At 39.6% G+C, this 17676-nt stretch overlaps 1 protein-coding gene across 1 annotated transcript in view; it reads right to left on the bottom strand.

Moving 5' to 3' along the window:
* GNAL (G protein subunit alpha L) overlaps positions 1-17676 on the bottom strand; it is a 196982-nt gene that overhangs the window by 170816 nt on the left and 8490 nt on the right. The window lies entirely within an intron of this gene.

Genomic DNA, 17676 nt, shown 5'->3' on the forward strand with positions numbered 1-17676 from the left:
CAATTTCTTGCACTAAGGCCCTGACTTATGCTTCAAAGAATCTTCAAGACACAAATGACTGTGCATTTACAGAAGGATTTCAAAATAGACTCAGGGAATTTATTTACTTAATCAGAAACTCACCTTCTCCAAAGAAATAGCCTAAGTAAGTGATACAAACAAACCTGTAGGTAGGCTATAAATGCTGTCAAATGGCTACACACGTATTTTCTGCTTCAAGAAGGTCACTCTATGTAAGAACTGAGTTCAGAAGAATCTTTATTCTACATAACTTCCAATTTCCCAGTAACAGCAAAAGGAAGTCAACAGATTCCCTCCCAATGCAACACAGTACAGGACAGCATAACATGTTCAAATACTTGTTTTTGAACACAGCTAGACTCCATAAAGCAAGAAGTGTCCACATTAGCTTTACTGTGTAATAACAAAGTGGGGAGTCACTGGATTTGCACTTAACTATTTGGTAACAGACTCTGTGTATGAGATGGAAGACATAATATCATATGTCATTTAATATGGATTCGCTTACTAAGTCTGGAAAGTAAATCTTGCCAGTCTCAGCTGCCAACATTTTGTACAGAAATCTTTTTGACTCCACCCATAAGCAATATTAGTCTTCAAATGTTGCCAATACCACTGAAACATTGTGGTTTGAAAACCACAATGTTTTAAATGCAAGATATGTAACAGATGAGGCAAACAGCCTGTTTCTTAAGCAATTACTCTTTGTGTACTATACACCTATTGAACTTGGGAATTATTTCTTATATGATCCAAGTTACAAATATTGTGGATTAGTGTTGTCCAAAGACTAGCAGTTACATATGCTGAAAAGCCTTAAAAAAAAAAAAAAAAAAGTACCAGAGGATAATAAAGTCACATTTAACCCAGTCAACACAAGTACATCACTTCATAGAAATAAAGACTGAAGTGCCACTGCCCATCAATTCTCTGCAGAAAACATGTAGTTCACAGAGACCAAGTACTTTAAAGCAACTGCAGCAATTACATCTGATTTTCTGCACCCATCCAATTTTCCATGCAACTCCAATCATGCATTAAAACAGCATTATTTGATGGATGTGTATAACATTGGCTTATTTTTACTGAATCTACAATAGTCACAAATGTACACCATCCAAATCCTCCCTCCCAGCTAAAAAGCAGTAACCACTTCTTCACAACAAATAACACATTATAGTCTATGTGCTAAGGTGCTTCAAAGAAAAGCCAATTTCCCCAAACTTCAAGAACTGACTGTGTTTCTCACGTCCTGCATCTTGTCCATTTTCTCTGTGGATTTTCAGTTTGAGACACTGTGTGTCAGGCAGTCCTTGAACAGGACCTTTTCTATTACCAGATCGCTTCTTGACAGAGACAGAACTTAGGGTGCCCTGCAGTTATGACAACCTGAACTTTTCAAACACTCAGTGAACAAGAAAAGGCAAAACAAAAACCATACACAAAGGGAAAAAAAAATCCCAAACAGTCAAAAAATTCCTCCTTTCCTGATGACACAGAAAAAAAAAACAGCCACACTTGCATTCCTTAAAAGGCGACTCAGCTCTTGCAGTATATTGGGTTGTAGAATGAAAGTGATGCTCTGACCATAAAAGACACAAAACCTTATGTGCACAACAGTTTGCCCAGTTTCTTCCAACTATTGGAACTGGTTGGTGTAATGCAAGTTCTCTTCCCACAAGCTTGCTTTATCCTGTGTAATTAGCAAGAGGAACAAAGGAAAAGAATACCCATCTCAGTCACAAAGAAAGAAAGAGGGCTTTTATGTGTTCTCTGCTCCATAACCACACTGCATCAAATAGTGCTTTTTCAGCAGTGAAGGTTAGTAGGCTGTGCTATATTTATATTTACACAAAACGGCAATCCCATCATTAACACTTACAATACAAGTAGTGATTTGGGGACTGAAAGTCCATAAATCTACCACATTTAACAACATAAAACAAGGCTTATCAAGCTTCAAACATTTTTTGGACGAGATGGTGGCAAGACAGCAAAATATGAGTTATGAAAAAGGAAATGAGATCTGCCAATTGTTGAGCAACGCTGCAGTTTTAAGACCTACCACTGTGGTTTTCTGGAGAATTGCTGGTTTAGATCTTAAACTTGCGTGATGGCAATGAAAATCTGCACACACCAGTCTGTCCCCCTCAGGACACATCAACTTGATCTCATGTACAAGTTACCTCATTATTACAAAGAATGCTCCTTGCCTTACTTGAGTCGGGCTTGATGCATGCCAATATGAATATGAATAACATTTTTATTTTTTCCTGGTAGTATATTAATGCCCTTTAGAGTATAAGAAATGAAAGATACTCTTTTCAGTTCTCATACATTATCAGTTTATCCTGGATCTATACCTAGTTCTGCAGAGTTTTCTATCTTGAGCTCTCAAATTTATCTGGAATGAGATTTCAAACAACTAAAAAAAGATAATCAAAGGAAAATGAGCAATGTCTACAGACACAATGGTTTATCCCTTCAACTTTTATTATTTTTTAAAATGCATTTTATCCTAAGCAGTTCAGGAAGGTTGGCCTTAGCAGGAAGGTTGGCATTAAGTTGGCCTTTTAGCCCACTTCTGAGATAAAGAAAATAGCCTCATATAAATATCTCCTACTTGTTTCCCATCTCTTGAGTTTTCTGACTGTAGCACAGCCCAGAGACAAAATTTTAATCCCTGAGTGTGAGACACCCAAACTAGTTTTAAACAAATTAAGCCCAGATACCAGAAGCAGTCCTGCTACTACTGCGTGCAGACTGTATTTACCCGTTTTCTACATGAACTGCTGTTTGCTTAGCTACTCATTTTCTTCTGCTTGATATGTTATGAACTTCAACAGTATGGGCTTAAGTTTTAATAGTTTGATACATTACGAGATCTTCACCGCATGCCAACAAAACACAGAAGACAGCCAGAACAAACAACTGACGGCTTAGGGTAGGGGAAAAAGGTAATAAGAAACTGACGTGTGACTCTAAGGTTAGTGAGATGACATGGAGTGAACCCATTTCCGTGCTGGTACTCAAATCAACACGACTACCCTGAGATAACTGTCCATTCACATATAAACAAAATAGAATAAAGTGAGAAATTCCCCTACACGTGACCAAGCCAAGTGACCCTACCTTGGAAAAGGTTGCTTCAGAAACTTAAAGTTCTATCTTCCTTCCTTAATTAGCACAGTATTAAATCCGCAGCCAACTTTTTAAGGTATTAGTATTTTCTCTCTTCAGTCACTAGGCTATCAGTATCTTAATACTAACAGTCAATATTTCTTTCTTTGCCTTGCATGGATGGGCTTTGCTGGATTCCAAATCCAAACCTGACAACAGTTGTGCCACTATCAGTCATACGGGCTGATACTGTCTCGCTGATTCCCTTTGGCATTCGCCAGACAGACCACGATTTTGTGTGCAAATTGTTGTTTTGAGGAACGACTATGGCAGTGCAGTGCCTAGTATAACAGAGTCCTGGGACTTGCGTTATGGTTAACGAAAAACAACCTCACGGTTCTCGTTGTAGAATAGCTTTTGGACAACATTGCAAAGAAAAACCTGAAACTCTGAGCCTGCCGTGTAAGCTTTCTCAACAGTTGAGGAAGACTTCACTAGTGCTATCTTTACCTACCGATGTTGGGGTAAAGAGAAAAAGAGGAAATATTTCTTCCAACTTAATGGCTCCCAGCAGTTCACACAAACTGAAGTGAAGTCTCAGATAAGGATATTTTGCAGCTTGAGTTGACCTTTTGTTTTTGAGCTGCTCCACTGGAAACAAAAGCTAAAAATACGAGTGTGTTCCTTTTAACTGTAATTAAAATACAGTTCATCTGCACTAGATATGTTTCTTTCCTCTTAGTATTTGCTGCCACCACGAGGATCAAAGACACAACGCAATGAACATATGAATTCATCAAAGAGAAACCACAATGAAGAGGAATACTCGACTGCAAACCTTTCTCTGGTCAGTCCTCTCTCTGGGTTTGTTACCCCGTTTGAGACTATGCCTCCTAATGCCCTCTGATGTCCTTGAAAAGACGAAAGTAGGGAGAAGTGATGAGTTGTGGTGGTTTTACCCAGCTAGTTTTACCCAAACTCCACCACAACCGCTCTCTCACTCCCCCTCCTCAGAAGAGGGGGGGAAGAATAAAGTATAGTGGAAAGGGAAAAAATAACTCACAGGTTGAGATAAGGGTTAACTTAATTAAAGGGAAAAGGAAGAGGGAAAAACAAAACAAAACAAAACAAAAAACAGGAAACAAAACAGGCAAAGGCCATGTGGAAGGACAGAGAGAGAAGAAAGAAATTGCCCACCCCTCCTCTCTCTTTCCTTTTCCCACCTTTTATTGCTGAGTGTGACACCACAAGGCATGGAATATCCCTTTGGTTGGTTTAGGTCAGCTGCTCTGGTGATGTCCCCTGCTCACCTCTTGCCCACCCAAGTTGGAGGGAGTCTTGATGCGGTGCCAGCTCTGCTCAGCAGCAGACACAACACTGGTGTGATACCAGTGCTGTTCTGGCTACAGGTGCAGAGCACAGCACTGTGTGGGCTGCTGCAGGGAAAGGTAACTCCATCCCAGCCAGAGCCAGTATGCGAGTGGTGCAGGGAATCTCTCCAAATCAGCTGAGACATTGTAAGCCAAGTCTGTAGCTGAAATTCTACACATCTCTCACTCCTCCTGCCATGTCTCCATATACAAACGCATTATCTATGCATCCAAGTTTTATTTAAAATGAAGGGCCTCTGAATGTATCACCTTAGTGGTCCACCTAAGTCATACAGTCATGCGAATTTTGGTAAAGAGTTCGGTATCAATTGCTACTGTTGGACCACTTCTGTAACATCAGACCACAGTATGACACCGTTTTCATAAAAAATGGCATACTGTTTTGATTTTTAAAAATGCTTATTTATAAATATACAAAAACAAACAAACAAAAGTCTCAATTAGTCAGTTCTCAAAATATAACAGGAGAACCACTTTCAACATTGTTTTTTTTTTTTTTTTAATTTTTAAATATCAGAATAACAATGCACTGGTAGTTTAATATTATGGATTATTGGGATGGATAGATTTTTCTTGCATTGTTCATCTATACTTCTATCTACCCCAGAAAAGAAGAGCCTTAAGAAGTTTTTGCATAAGAATATTATTCATGATGTTGATAAGCTGATATACATGTAGACAAAACCTTAGTAGTTAAGGACGTATCACCCCCTGAGAAGATTAATCTCTTGCTTATATCAAAACACTGACTCTCTTTGGAAAATGATCTTTAAACTGATGTTTAAATAGTTCTTCATTTTCACATGTGCAAAGTCCTAGGGAAGAAAAGTCTTTGATCAGAAGAAAGTGGGGACTGTTAGCGTTAGGTCAGAGGTTGGACTCGATGATCTTGAGGTCTCTTCCAACCTAGAAATTCTGTGATTCTGTGTGAAAGGGAAAGGTGTGCAGAGAGAGAAGATTGTGCTGAGAAGCTGTTCCATTTAGTGAAGAAGGTCAGCTCTTCTCTGCTGTTTCTGAGGATCTCTTCCTCAGGAGAGGAAGATGAGCAGTATAACAAAGCATTCACGTCAGACTAAAATATTTTAAAGCTAGCTCAGCCTCTCTATTGCTACACCCGAAACAGCTGACTCCAACGTGGGGGAAATGATTTCAAAAATGTTTTGGGTATTCCAACTATACCTTGTTTAATCTTGATCAGTATACACAATACTAGTGAACTGTCAAGAAATATGAATGTATTTCTGGATATGTTTCATCTTAGTATCAGAGACTTCCTGATAAGGAGTATGAAGGGTAGGGAAAATTGTTAAACGAACTATTTTACTGTTTCTTCAAAGGTGTTTAACTCAGAAGATCAGCCCAACAGAGATTCAAAGTTCTCTGTGGCTCTTCCATCAAAGTTGCAAGGCCCTGGAATACAACAAACCTCTGAACTGTCTGGGAATCAATCACACAGCATAATCACTTCCTGGCAAAGCAGACGTGAGCTCCTCGCTTGTGGCTCTAACACATCACAGCTTTGTGTCCATCATAGCTTTGAAGTGCAGAGCTCCTGTGGTAGACCAGAATGCTTTGTGTGCCCCAGGAACAGCTAAGGATGCGAGTGTGAAGCTTCAGTTCTTCCCAAGGTTATAACCTCTGCATAATAACTGCTTAGGTGAAGAGGAGTGACCATTGGATACTGGCAGGATTGTTTTGTGGCTCGAAGAGCAAATAATGAGAGAAAAGCCACTGAATGCACATACCGCTCACATCAGAAACTACCTCAACCCCATCCTTCCTTTTTTTCTGCTAGGGCAATGAATGCATGTGTATCATGAATACAGACTCTGGTATCCTGAAAACGCGAAAAGTGATTTTAGCATAATGACCAGCCAAGAGATGTACTACATCTTATGTTAAACTAGATGAGCTGCAGGAAGAGGACTAAGATGCATATTGAATTAACCCTGATCTTGTCTGAGTTGTCAGACTTACTGCTATATAGGATTCACACAGAATTCACACAGACTTTCTAGGTTGGAAGAGACCTCAAGATCATCGAGTCCATCCTCTGACCTAACACTAACAGTACCCACTAAACCATATCCCTAAGCTCTACATCTAAACGTCTTTTAAAGACTTCCAGGGATGGTGACTCCACCACCTCCCTGGGCAGCCTGTTCCAGTGCCTAACAACCCTTTTGGTAAAGAAGTTCTTCCTAAGATCCAACCTAAAACTCCCCTGGTGCAACTTTAGCCCATTCCTCCTTGTCCTGTCACCAGGCACGTGGGAGAACAGTCCAACCCCCCACCTCGCTACAGCCTCCTTTAAGGTACCTGTAGAGAGCGATAAGGTTGCCCCTGAGCCTCCTTTTCTCCAGGCTGAACAAGCCCAGCTCCCTCAGCCGCTCCTCGTAGGACTTGTTCTCCAGGCCCCTCACCAGCTTCGTCGCCCTTCTCTGGACTTGCTCAAGCACCTCGATGTCCTTCTTGTAGTGAGGGGCCCAAAGCTGAACACACTACTCGAGGTGCGGCCTCACCAGAGCCGAGTACAGGGGGACGATCACCTCCCTAGCCCTGCTGGCCACACTGTTTCTTATGCAAGCCAGGATGCTTTTGGCCTTCTTGGCCACCTGAGCACACTGCTGGCTCATATTCAGCCGACTGTCCACCATCACTCCCAGGTCCTTCTCTGCCTGGCAGCTTTCCAACCACTGATCTCCCAGACTGTAGCTTTGCATGGGGTTATTGCACCCCAGGTGCAGGACCCGGCACTTGGCCTTGTTGAACTTCATGCAGTTGACCTCAGCCCATCGGTGCAGCCTATCCAGATCCTCCTGCAGAGCCTTCCTACCCTCGAGCAGATCGACACACGCACCTAGCTTGGTGTCATCTGCAAACTTACTGAGGGTGCACTCAATGCCCTCGTCCAGATCATTGATGAAGATATTAAAGAGGACCGGCCCCAGCACCGAGCCCTGGGGAACGCCACTAGTGACCGGCCTCCAACTGGACTTGACTCCATTTACCATGACTCTTTGGGCCCGGCTATCCAGCCAGTTTCTAACCCAATGAAGCGTGCGCCAGGCCAAGCCAAGAGCAGCCAGTTTCTTGAGGAGAATGCTGTGGGAAACGGTGTCAAAAGCCTTGCTGAAGTCAAGGTAGACCACATCCACAGCCTTTCCCTCATCCACCCAGTGCATCACTTTGTCACAGAAGGAGATCAGGTTCGTCAAGCAGGACCTGCCTTTCATAAACCCATGCTGACTGGGCCTGATCGCCTGCTTGCCCTGCAAGTGCTGCATGATGACTCTCAAGATAATCTGCTCCATGAGCTTCCCTGGTACTGAGGTCAAACTGACCAGCCTGTAGTTCCCCGGGTCTGCCCTCCAGCCCTTCTTGTAGATGGGCGTCACGTTTGCTAGCCGCCAGTCAACTGGGACCTCCCCCGATAGCCAGGACAGTTGATGAGACAGTTACCGACATGAATAACTGGCTACTATCACCATTTTAATTTGAACCACTTCTACCAGAAGGTAGAAAGAATCTACTAAGACAAAGACAGTCATTGATCTTCCTTCTTTCCCATATGGCTTCAGGAACAGCAGCCATAGATGTGAAGGGTTCATGAATTGGTTAAACAGCTCTTGATAACAAGTTAATACTTCTCTTTAGCCAGAGCAACTCCATGAAAGGAGTTGCTAAAAATGGATTAATTGGTAAACTGAGACAGCAAGGAAGCAAGGAAATAATTGAATTGCCTGACTTGTTATCTAGTACCCAACCATAATAATACGACCTAACATAATTTCACAATCAATACAGAAGCACATGCATTTCATCCCAAACATGGTGTGAACTGAAGGTGAAGGGGAGTGGAAAATGAAAGAAAAAAAAAGTCATGAGCTGTGATTATCTGCGACAAGTGTCTTCAGAGCTGTTGTTTTCATGTTCATTGTTCACCACTAGTAAACTAAAAAGCACAAATGCAACCTGTAGCACTTCAACTGACACTGTTCAGAGTAGTCTTCACAATTACGGTTTCGTTGACAACAGATTTATCTGAGTTCTTGCTGCAAGAGGGTGATCTTCCTCATATAAAGGCACAGAAAAGACCAAGAAACGCTTGGAGAAGTTAACAATCAATGTGTGTGAACAGTGCAAGACCATCAAATGCAAGATCCTGTACTTAGGCCTTCATGTCTCTGGATCTATGGATATTGCATCTGCCTTTCTGATGGGATACTACAGTGTTCAAGCTGCTGCATCTACTGTAACATGGTGTGATGAACTAATGCCAATTCAGAGTGTCCTGCTACATCAAAGTGCTCTTTGGGACCACTTGGCTTTCCAAAAGGAACTACTCCGTAGTGTTAGTTGGAAGAATGTCTTGCAGAAAAGTTTTAACATATGTTTGGCAGAAGGTGACAGAAAATACAGTAGCCTGAAAAATAAGGAGGACAACAGGAAACAAAAGCTGATTTGGGGATATTCTCATTTGCAGGTAGTAGATTGAAAAATGTGGAGGAAACTGATGAAGAGCATCCACTAAGCCATGTGAAAGCTGCAGCTCTTTATTAAGGAACCATCAGGAAGCTGAGGATTTGCTTCCACAGGAGCAAAAAAATGGTTACTGTTATGAAAAAGCCAGACCAGTGTCTGTCTTGTACAAAATTTCACCAGAAGATGACCTTTCATGAGCTGATCTTGAAGTTAACCACTATGCCTTCCCCCGTTGAGAAAAAAAAAAAAAGAGAGATAAATCCAAGCTGCGCTTAAAATCTACACAGAAATAAAGTTTTCTTTTGAGGTTTACTTCAAAGTTTACTTGCAAAATAGCAAAGATAGCATGAACACCTCTAATTATGCGGTGGGGCAAGCCATGGCCATTTAGATAGAGAATCCTTCGTTCAGTGCAGAGCTGATGGTGAGCAAAGAGCAAATCAAGGTGATAACAGCAGATGACAATGGTTCCTATAAACTGTTGAACTGGTTGAAATCGGTGTAATGAAAGACTCCTGTCACTGCCAACAGGCTGATAGGTTTTCTTTAAGGAAGAACCGCGGCCTCTGCCACAGAGGTTTGCTTCCCTGCACATGTTTGTATGATTGCACAGCCAACTCACACCCAAACGCCTTCATACCCAGTTCTCCACACCCGGACTAGCAGATAGCTCTGACGACACAGGATAAAGTTTGAGTGCTACCCCAGAAGTTATCTGACACCTTAGCTATTCTGATGCAGGTCTTCTCTTTGCAGTCATCACAACTTCTTTTGACTACAGACCCACTCACTCTGACACAAATTCTGCCAAATTCCTTCCACAGTTGTGGACAAATCATTAAATTTAAGGTGCTGATAATCTTGCAATGCTTTCTTCAGCATTCCTCTACACTTTTTAAAGCAATCATCAACAGCCTGAAGTCAGAAACAGTCAGAAGCCAGCTCTACAGTTCGGTCATTACTGAATTACTGACATAGCTTATCCAACACTGACCCCAGCTTAGATAAGATCCCACAGGATTTATTAGTTCAAGGCACAGTATGACAGATACAAAACAAGCCCTAAGCAACAAAATAGATGTGGGATCTAGAATATTAAAACAAAGTTGCATCATGTTTTGAATGGGATTTGGATCCTAGATTGCTCCAATTAAGGAGTACAGGATTTTCAGTCTCCCTTGCTCTCAAGTCCACTGAGGACATTTGATAATCATATGGCTCACAGAAAGATTAGAGAGGTTATTTTTTTTGTAGTTGTGCACATTTACTAGGCTAAAATGGCAATCCTAATAATTGTCCAGAAGCTCTATACTAAAAATTGTACCACTATACAAATAGTTTTGTTGCCAGAGATGGTAAACCAAAGCTCTAAGTATTACGAAGGAGCCTGACCACATAAAGAAAATCCTGGTAACATCCAATTCATTTACTACTAGTCTGCTTCAGCTTGAGGTAAATCAGCTTAAGGACTTCAAGAACAAGCTGTTTCTTAATTTTTTGCAGACAGTCTTGTCGTGCACTAGCAGTAAGGGGCAGGGAAAAAGTCTTCCCTCATAGGAATACGAGTGTCCATCTGTCTAGGCTCAGAGCACTTTGCTTGGAGCAGTACGAGTCCCTGTATTCTTTGCTGATCCTCTTGCTCCCAAAGCTGGTCACATAGAGACTTTCCAGTTACCAAAATCTGCATTATGCACAACCAAAATCTGCACAGTGCAGAGTGGGATAGTTTTCCCAACACGATGTGCTGCTGCTAAAATATCCTCTACTACTCTGTGTTTCATGCTTATCTTTAGGGAGGTGAAAGGATATCAACAGTGGCTACAAGTCACTCTTCACTTGAATAGAAATAACATTTTAGACAGGAAAACCAAGAGCGGTGTACTTTAGGATTTCAAAACTTTTTCATGCTGTCACGACAGGGAACTTGTCCAAACTGGATCCGAGGGACCTAGATCATTAGGCTAGCACTGGGACATAAAAATAGTACCAGAAGGTTGAATTTCTTCCCAGTTCCGTTTTCTTATATCTGATGCCTTGCCATCAGAGGAGTTCCATGTAGAGTTGCAGTGCTACCATTACCTTTCCTCATTTTTACTTAGAGTGTTTCATTTGAGAAGCAGTTTTCAGAAAGTCTAGAAAACATTAATTGACATAGTAATTCAGCCACCAAAGGGAATAGCTCTCCAAAATAAATTTATAACGAAAATAGGCTGGAGACACCTAAACTAGTAACTGGAATTTAGATGATATGCAAGTTCAATCTTGTTCCACTTCTACCCAAATTTTTTATCTGCTATACAGGAAAATATATCTGTGGTTAAATCCTTAGAAAAAGCCACATGAGACTAATAACTCCTATATATAATGAAAGAATTATTCCAAAAAAAAAAAAAAATAAAATAAAATCAAAGCTGACATGCAGTCAACATGTCTTATTCAGTTGCTATTACGTATTCTATACTGTATATGCTGTAAGGTAGGCAGGGACCTATGAGGCATGTAGAAAGGAGGAACAGATGTAATTATAGATAACACAGCACATGCTGATATAAAGCATATATACCAAAGGTTTGAACTGAGTTTGAACAGACGCCCCTCATGTTGGAAATAGCTAATCTTTGTGTGTATATTATACAGATTAACTACAGTCAGGCTCAAACCATACTGATTATTGTACCTGAGTCTTCCTAATGATTTTCATTATATGATTCTGTTCAGTTTATTAGGTTTTAGCCTTTCAGTCTGAAGTTTTTCATGATGAATACCAATGGACATTTATGGTCACTAGGGAAAATAAAAAATAAAAACAATTAAGTACTTCTGTCAGTATTATAAGAAGTCTGCCATTCTTAAACTTAAGTAGATTTATCAGCATGCAGCTCCTGAGTCAGGGTTTGCATATTGCACTGGGCTTTATGAATCATAGAATCATTAAGGTTGGAAAAGACTTCCATGATCATCATGTCCAACCAGATACCATCTATTTAGTGTTAAGCCTCAGACTGAAAGCTCTCTAAAAAGTAAAAGAAAATTAAACAATCCTATTTTAAGCTAATGAAATATCATTGTAACTTAAATAGGTCCTCAGTGACTGAACCCAGTACAAAGTGACAAAAATAATACTGAAGAAAACTAAGAAATATGCTTCCAAGATGAATTAATATATTCTGAGTATGCAGCTTAACACTTGTGTGTGCAAATCTTCAACAATGACCATCTGACTCCAGTTGAAGTTGGTGGAAGTTAAAACTGCTCAGTACTTTTGAAGCACTTCTGCTGACGTACTATATTCAAACTGAAAAAAATTAGACATTCAAAGATAAGGACATTTACAAAAAGCATTTTCTGCCATGCTTCTGGGTCTCAGCTCTTTATTCTACCTTGATCAGTAAATCCCAGACTGATGAGACGGCTGTGTTAAGCTCCCATCTGGGATTCTTGCAATCACAGCTTGACTTGCTGTCCTTTCAATGGAAGTATGCTTTTTACGTATTTGTACATCACACTGACCTACAACGTCAGATACTTGCATACATTATGACATCAGAATCAATAACAGAACTGCTCCTACATTTCAAAGTGGTTTTCCTCCTCCATTGTTTGCAATCACAATTTATTTTGGAAGCCCTTTTTAGAGAAAATACATGTTTCCTCCACAGGAAGGCTCCCTGTGTGGAGAGTTAATTAAAATGCTAGAAGACCTGGCCCTAGTTAGAGTATTTACCAGAACACCCATGGAGGAAGGGCTATCCTTTGAAATGTTAAATAAATTGCCAACTGTGGATGGGGGTCAAGAAAGCTTTTCAAGCCACCCAGTGCTCTGAAAAATGTATACACCTGAGAACAAAAACCAAGTGAACCCTGTCTATGATGACAGGATGATGGACTTAGTCGAGTATTTTATAAATTAACTGTTGCAGTGCATTTAGTGTGAGCTGAAGAATTAGAATACTTGAGGGTGATCAGAAACACTTAATTCTTCATTAAAATATGTATTAAGAAAGAATAATAATATGAAGGTAAGAACTTTTCTGCCCATATCATAATAGAGGATAGCATAAAGTGTTGACTACCAACAGACATACAACAATTAATTTCTGACAGGTAAGCAGTTCTTGTAACAGACACTAATCATCTTTCCAGCTACCAAACATTACCAAAGCCACCAAAGAGTCACCTGAAAATAAAGCTGTTAATTTACTAAGGGTTTGGATTTAAGAGCTTTGCATTTTGAATTGGATTCCTTTATGGTGAAGATGATTTCAAAACCTGAACAATCAGTAATTCTCTAGCCATAAACAAGCACTGAAAAAAGTAACTGGATTCGGTTGATTTAAAAGACAAGAGCTCAAAAAAGGTCCAAGCAAATACCTGAGAGATCTAACATGGCACAAAAACCACTTTGGGTCCGCAAATACAAGAAGGAAAAAAAAGCATCAAGATTATTTTTTTTTCTCCTCTGATCTGTAATAGTAGTACGTATTCCATTGGTTTAATATTTCATCTTGACAAAATATTTTCAGCTTGTTGAAAGTTATTACTTTAAATACGAATCTTGTTTCTTCTTTTAAGAAAAGGAAAGGGAAGTAGATTGGGCCACTCAAAAAACAGACTATATTCCAGAGATGGAACAGACTGAGCAAAACACAGCTGTTTCCAAAATATTTCCTCAAGTTAATTGAATTAGTTTGTTTTGCTAGAAATCATAATATCACCATGCTCTAACGACTGGAGCACTGTGGATGACCAGCTGCATTGTTTAATGAAAACATTCCCCCAGAAATTTCAGGTTGTGTTCTTCACCTTAAAACAGTAGCAGCAAGTAATGCTGTGTATGTCAACACAACCCATTCTTTGAACAGATTCTTGTCCTCTTGCTTCACAAGGTGATCTAAACCACTGGGCTTATTTGTTTGGGTTTTAAATTGTTTGTTTGTTTACAGAAGAATTCATCGCAGAAAGGATCCAAGCATGCCCTGCAAGCCACCATAAATGATGGCATAAAGAATGTCAACTATGTTTACTGGTGCTCCATGAAATAGCCTCAGAGAATCAGAAAAGCGTTTCTAAGGTATGAGAGAATGATTTGGATTACACAGGTTGAGAAAAATCACGTTCCAACAAGCAAAGGACTGGTGTCTACCGCTTAAGGTCAATACACCAGTAATAAGCAAGTTATTTGCTTAATTAAATACTTGTGGTGTATTGATAACAAACATAGCTGTTCAAGGCTTGTGTCAATATAAGACATTTATTATTATAAATAAGCAGCTTGTATGTCTGATGTTATTCTACGAAAGACCAATAAAGCATGTTTCAAGTGAATCAGGTATCAGTCAATAGATGTATTTCAGAACTAATTGTGAATTGTAAACTAATTACAGTACTGCTAAAGAGGTCCTTATGGGATTCGTAAAATTTTAGTCAATGACTAAAAATACCACTGTGAGTAACACTAGCTTATGAAAAGATTAATGTGTGGAGGAGAAATGCTGTTGGAGAACAGTAACTCCCAGATAAGCACGGCACTGTCAAATAATACTTTTTAATGAGCCACTGCAACGTTTGTATCTCCAGAAGCAGATTTTTATAGACCAGTTTCAGAAAGACTTGGATATATAATCATTATGTATCATCTGATAAAGTGAGTCAAAATAAAACCTTCCTCTAGAAAATAAATACAATAAGCCATGACAAGTGGACACGGTCCACTTCTGATATATTGAAAAAACCAAGGAGAGTTCAGACAAGAGCAAAAGGTTAAGAGCACATTTAGCTTTTCAGGAATATTTTTCAATCCGTTTTCTTTCAAGGAATGGAATAACTATGCAAGTTCAATTACAAACAACCAAGAGAAAACAAGTGTATTATGAATTCCAGCCAGGAAGAAATTGGGAAGTTACTACTGGGAAGTAAAATGATTTGTTGATTTCATAAGTAGTCCAATATAAAAACCTTACTGGTCACTGCTATACTTTCAAATCTGCTTATAAATAAATTCCCTAAATCTACCCCCCACTGTCTGCTTGCTTAGCTCATGTTGACAGAACAGCTACCGACAGTAACATCTTTATGAACCTAGCTTTAGAGAGCACAGAGTTGGGGGATGAAAGACTGAACTCAAAAGATGCTGTACATTTACTGCAAACTCGGTGGTATCTTCAAACTGATTTTTCTCATGCAAGATTAAAAGAGATTAATTCAGCATTTCTTTGCACATCATGTAAACAGCCAGTTCATTCAACTTTCTAATTAATTCTTTATTGGTGTTATCAGAATACATAAAAAAAAACAGTGGCAGAAGTTCTTACTTTTAAATAAGATTACTTGACCTGCAAAGAAACACCGAGCAACATTATAGGGCTTCAGATTTACTTAAAGTATGATTTCAGATTTACTAAAAGGAAGGAAAAACAAAAAAAACACAAGAAAACTTTGACTCCTATATTTTTTTCAGCTATCTTCATCTTGCCGGAGATATGTTGTCATTAAAAGAAGATTAAATTTCAATGGCAGTCAATATGTAGTGATGTTAAGACTGTTTAGACTTGAGAAAATTATATTTGTTTTGCCCTGCACCCAATCTACACACAGCAGAACGCAAAGAGCTAGAGAACCTTTGCAGGCAGTGCCTTTGCTTAGACAAACAATGCACAAGACAATGAGGAAATGTGGTGTTAAGGTGAATGTTTTCCCTCAGGAGCAGAACAAGGTGTTGACACATACCTGTTCTTACCTTAAGTAAGAGTCACATAGGGAGGCAGACTGAGTGTGAAACATCTACACATTGTCACTCACAAAATGGTCTTTGGAGTGGACTACTCTTCAAATGAGTACTCTTCTACCTTAAATTATGAGCTACCTGAAGTATCAAGAAACTGTTCTCTGCTTCTTCTCAGTTTTTTCCCTGAAAGAGGTTTCCTTCTGTCTCTAGTAGTTCAAAGGCCTGGTTGACATTACACCTGGAACCAGAATCCATTGACATAGAAGAGTTCTGCATACAGCAAACAATCCTAAGCATTTTTTTCTCCCCCCACCCTTAACTCTGCCAAGTCAATATCCTCGCTTTAAGAGTTAAGAAGCAGAAGGTTCCAGAAGTGAATACGTTGCCTCCATAAGTATTACCATAGTTTTCCCACTTAAAAATGGGGCTCGTACTGTATCAATGATAAATCAGTGTGGAAAGACACCACTGGACAAACTCAGGAATCCAGATGCCACATCAGGTAGAATAAGAAAACATGAGGAAGCAGCAGTGGAATTTGGACCAACAGCCTCCTCCTGGGTGCACCTTGAAGCTTACAGAAACTTCAGAAAGTTGCTATAGCTCCTGATCTAAACAGCAAGAAACCAGGAAGCATGAAACTAAACCCACCTCCACTGCTTCTTTATCAGTCTTCCATGAACAGACACTAGAGGCTATAGAGCACTGAAGAATCACAGCAAGCATGAGGCTGTTCAAAATATTCTTATACGTATGAACAGAAACATCCTTACTAGAAGGAACAGTGCATGACAGTGATTTTAATGCAGTGTTTTATCCCATCTTTCTCCAAGTGCCAAAAGCTTTTGTGTTCACCTCCCAGGACAATTGCATCTACAAACATCTATGATCCAGGTCCATATGCACTTGAAGTTCAGTTCTGCTAAACAAACCAAAGTGATCAGAATTTACATGAAAGAAGGATGTTTTCCAGAAAAAAAAAAAAGCTATTTTCTTCATTAACCAATGCTCACAAGTCAGTAGACCCAATATACAAAAGGATCTGAAAGACACCTTAGTTTATAGTTGATCCTTAATGCTATTCTCCTGCTTGTTTATACAAGGCAGTTGCAGAGTGTCACACAGAACAGTAGTATACTTGTATACTACTACAAGTATATTTGTCATATCCTACTAAGTTCCTAAGTACAGCTGAAGCAGAAAAGCCTGTTTTGTACACAAAAAGGTGCGTTTGTTTTTTTTTTTCTTTCTCCTTTAATCACCTTTTAATGTTAGGTGATTACATGATTGGGGGAAACGGACGCATTACGAGACAGAGGCATAAGTCTTCTACAGTCTTGCCATTTGGAAAGGTAAAAATAAATGTTTTATATAAAAACCATCTTAACCACACCTTTTCAGATTATTTCAAGATACATGTACAGTCTTCATATAAATTATTTACTTCTCCTGCACTAAAACTAAGGGTCTAGAGTTTGTACAACAACACAAAGAAGTTTGTCTGTGCAAAGGCTGGCACATGTTGGAAGTGCTTAGTATCTTGCTCACATCTCTCTTAGAGAGTTAGACAAGTACAGCAAGCTCTGAACTGGCAGAAAATAGCACTGTAAGCATACTTTGTAATTCAAATGTCCAGTGAGTCAACAGAGGGAAAAAAAACAACAAAAACAAACAAACAAACAAAACCAACAATCTTGTTACAGGAGCCACTGAACTTTCTCTATTCCTACGAAGCTTTAACCCTATGAGATACACCAGGATCAAATCCAACCCCATGCTCCTGAAGGCTGCTTTACCCACCTAGACTCCTGATGGTGATCTACCATGCCTTAGAAGAACAAGTAATTGCACGTTCGTGTGCGCACACAGGCATGACATGTGTGTTCATATCTGAAGAGGCAATACCTAGAATAGAGGATTATCCTTAAATCAACA

The sequence above is a fragment of the Anas platyrhynchos genome, chromosome 2 (genome assembly GCF_047663525.1).
Source record: "Anas platyrhynchos isolate ZD024472 breed Pekin duck chromosome 2, IASCAAS_PekinDuck_T2T, whole genome shotgun sequence".
Lineage (NCBI taxonomy): Eukaryota > Metazoa > Chordata > Aves > Anseriformes > Anatidae > Anas > Anas platyrhynchos.